The sequence below is a fragment of the Rhinolophus ferrumequinum genome, chromosome 9, assembly GCF_004115265.2.
Source record: "Rhinolophus ferrumequinum isolate MPI-CBG mRhiFer1 chromosome 9, mRhiFer1_v1.p, whole genome shotgun sequence".
In the NCBI taxonomy this organism is placed as follows: Eukaryota; Metazoa; Chordata; class Mammalia; order Chiroptera; family Rhinolophidae; genus Rhinolophus; species Rhinolophus ferrumequinum.
In genome coordinates, this window is record NC_046292.1 from 72,341,156 (window position 1) to 72,344,648 (window position 3,493).

General features: G+C 44.9%; 1 pseudogene; it reads right to left on the reverse strand.

Annotated features, from left to right (window-relative positions):
* Nucleotides 1–884: 884 nt before the first annotated feature.
* Nucleotides 885–2,179, reverse strand: LOC117027107 (keratin, type I cytoskeletal 19-like; annotated as a pseudogene).
* Nucleotides 2,180–3,493: the final 1,314 nt, after the last annotated feature.

Here is a 3,493-nt window from a genome sequence, read left to right on the forward strand (position 1 = left end):
TGAGAAGGACACAGTGAGGAGAGTCATGACCTCCCAGGGATGACAGTTTGGATCATCCCCAAAAGGGAGTAATCTTAGACAGCACAAGTTAGTCAAGGGTAAGAGAATCTAAAATCGACAGCAGAGGATGGAGATGATGCATATTAATTATGGTCCTGAGATTAGCTGTAGCAGCAGGGACTTTATTTAATTCTACGAAACTCCCTCTTAGAAGAATCTCCAGGAAAAGAGACTAATGTAAGTCCTGGAGGAACAAGTTGGTCCAGGAGACTTAGGGGTGGACTTAATGAAAGTGGCTGTCTGCCAGTGAAGGTATGACGGAGCCACACATTTCCTTAACTGCTGGCAATGTTGTCGGTGGATTGTTCACATCTGAGTCCCTTAGGTCCAAAGAAGGCTGCCTTGCCCCTCCCAGGAACACCTTATATCCAATGACTGTTTAATTCAGGAGTCAAAGTTCCTGCCCTCTCAATCTGGAACATTTCTGAGGGGCTGTCTCAGGATTCCCTGTGGGATCAAGTGAGGATTTTGGTTCAACTGCATCATAGTTCCCTTTTCCTTCTGCCTAATCCTTCTTTTCTCACTCCCTTAATATGTGTTATTTCCTGATTGCATACTCCAAGAAGCCTATTATCCCATTTCTATTTCCTGAGGAAACCAATTTAAATGATGGATCTTCATTGGCCACTGATAATTTATTCTTTCAGGTTGCTCTTTTTATCTTGTGGTTTATATTGTCATTTTCTTGCAACCTGCTTTGCTCTGTATGGGTAACCAACAGGTTTGTTTGTTTTTTTTTTTCCAGTCAATATTTTTAATATCAGTTAGCATTATATTGTTTGGCTAGTATGTAACTCTTTCCCCCGGCCTTGGGCCATTAAGTTTTATTGGCAGATCAGAGGAAGAACCAGAGGTAAGAGTCCCTCCCCTCTCATGCCCCCACCCAGGGTCATCCCTCGGCTGGACGGCAGGAAGCCCAGGAGGCTGCTGGACTGTGGCAGTCTTGGTGGTGGCAGGTTGTTGCAGTAGGTTTCCTGGCCCTTGAGCAGGCTGTGGTACGTGGGAATCTCCTGCTCCAGCTGTGGCTTGATGTTCATGAGCTGCTGATACTCCAGGTTCTGCCACTCAATGTCAGCACACATGTCACTCAGCTGGGCTTCAATACTGCTGATCAGAGCCTGGATCTGTGTCAATGGAACTCCAAAGCGAGCCTCCGTTTCTGCCAACGTGCCTTCCAGGCCAGCTGTCATGCTGGGCTGAGACTGCAGCTCGATCTCCACACCTTGGAGGGTACACCTCAAGACGGTGACGTCCGTCTTGCTAATCTTCAGCTGCTTAGTGTGGTCAGCGACCTCCCAGTTCAGCTCCTCAGTCTGGCTGGTGAACCAGGCTTCAGCATCCTTCCAGTTCTTCTCGGCCATGACTTCATACTGGCTTCTCATGTCGCTCAGGATCTTGGCTAGATCAATGCCCGAGCAGAATCCACCTCCACACTGACCTGGCCACCCACCTGGCCCCTTAGAGCACTGATTTCCTACCTCCTCTTCAGATAGGCTAGTCCTTCCTTCAGGCTTTCAATCTGCGTCTCCAGGCCGGCTCTAGCCAGGGTCAGCTCATCCAGTATCTTGCACAGGCCTTTGGTGTCGGCCTCCATGCTCATGAGCAGGGCCTGCTCTGTCTTGAACTTGGTTCGGAAGTCAACTGCAGCCAGACGGGCATTGTCAATCTGCAGGACAACCTTGGAGTTCTCAATGGTGGCGCCTTGTCCTGCAGGTCCTCAATGGTCTTGTAGTAGTGGCTGTAGTCATGCATGGCCCGGGTGCTGCTTCAGGTACCAGTCATGGACCTTTACCTCCAGGTAGCCGTTAGCTGCCTCCAGGGCATGCACCTTCTCCAGGTGGAAGGACAGTTGATCATTGAGGTTCTGCCTGGTCACCTTCTTGTTGCCCACCAGCAGCCCGTCAGACCCAGCCAGGGCACCCACATAGCCTCCACCAAAGCCCCTGGAGGAGGACGAGGACACGAAGTGAGTGGAGGACGCTGAGAAGCCTTGTCTGCCTGAGCCCCCATGATTGCTGGGCACACAGAAGGCGCCTCTCACTCAGAAGCACACGGTGCCATTGCCCAGGCCCTGGAAGGACAAGGAGGCAGATGACTGGCAATAGCTGTAGGAAGTCATGGTGAAGGAGGGCGCTGCAATAATGGCCAGAGGAGCTGCAGTCGTATGGAGAAATACTATGTAACTCTCAAAATAGGAATTCCTAAGTATAGTTCTTATTACTTGGTTACTCCCTCCTGAAAATCTGTGCCTAAAATTTGGAAACGATCATCAGGTAGTTGGTGGTGACAGTGGTGTGGTAGCAGAGGGGTTGAGCAAAATAAAATGGGGATTAATATTAAATAACTGAGATTATGGAGGTAAAAAAAAAATCAACAAAACCCAAAACATAAAAATTATGAACAACAACAAAAAGAAACCCAGCCTCTTTCTATGTATCAATCTCATTTTTTAACCCAATATTATGTTAACAAAATTCTAATAAAAATATTAAAACACTTATTCGGGTTGTTTCCTACAATGAAGAAATACTGATAAACTCACTACTACTGAAGAGTGAGCTATAAAACAATATATAAACAAAATACAAAATAAATACCATTTCCATTGTTATCAATTAACTTTTCCAGTTAATTGAATTCTGGGTTTCGTTTTCATACCTAAATGATTTCTGATCTTTAATAGCTAAGGTAATTCAGTAAGTTAGTTTAGTAGCTCTGTGATTTAAAATTTTAACTTTTCTCACCGTCTTCAACACTTCGCCTCAAAACTAACAAAACACCGAAAGCTTGCTGAATATGTTGAGATTGCATCTTTTCTACCTTGTAGTGTCTTTCCTAGGGAGTTCAGCATCTCTTTTTCCTTTTTTGATGTTCAGAAGAGAACACCATATATTCTGGAGGCAATGTCATGATTTCCCCCCCCCCTTTCTTTGTTCTGTCAGATGGTGGTCCCTCAGATAACCTCAGCGTTCCGTCTCCGTACTGCTTGCTGTCTGAGTGCCTAACTTGCAAGTTTAAGGTAATTGTATTCAAACTCATCTTTCTTTTCAATTTCTTATACCCCTCGCTACCCTGCCCTTTCATAAAGAGCTAATTCATGTTCTTCCCATTACAAAAGTGAAGTGGTTTTTTTTTTTAACATCTTACATCTATAATGGTTCTCTTCTTAAATAGGCTAAACCTTTCTCTTTTTTTTCAAAAAAAAAATATATTTTTTTAATGTTTTTTTATTCCAGGGATTTCTAAATTGAGATTTTCAGATTTGTTATTTCCAGTTGTAGGAGAAAACCCAGTGTGCAGAATGAAGTAATGGCAGATGGAACAGGGCCAGGTTACGGTAAATGTCTGTGATGTCACTGAAGAGACTTTCAGTGAGTTGACCTTTGGATCCCAGGCATAAGGGCCACCTCTCCATTGTTCCATGTTTGAGTAA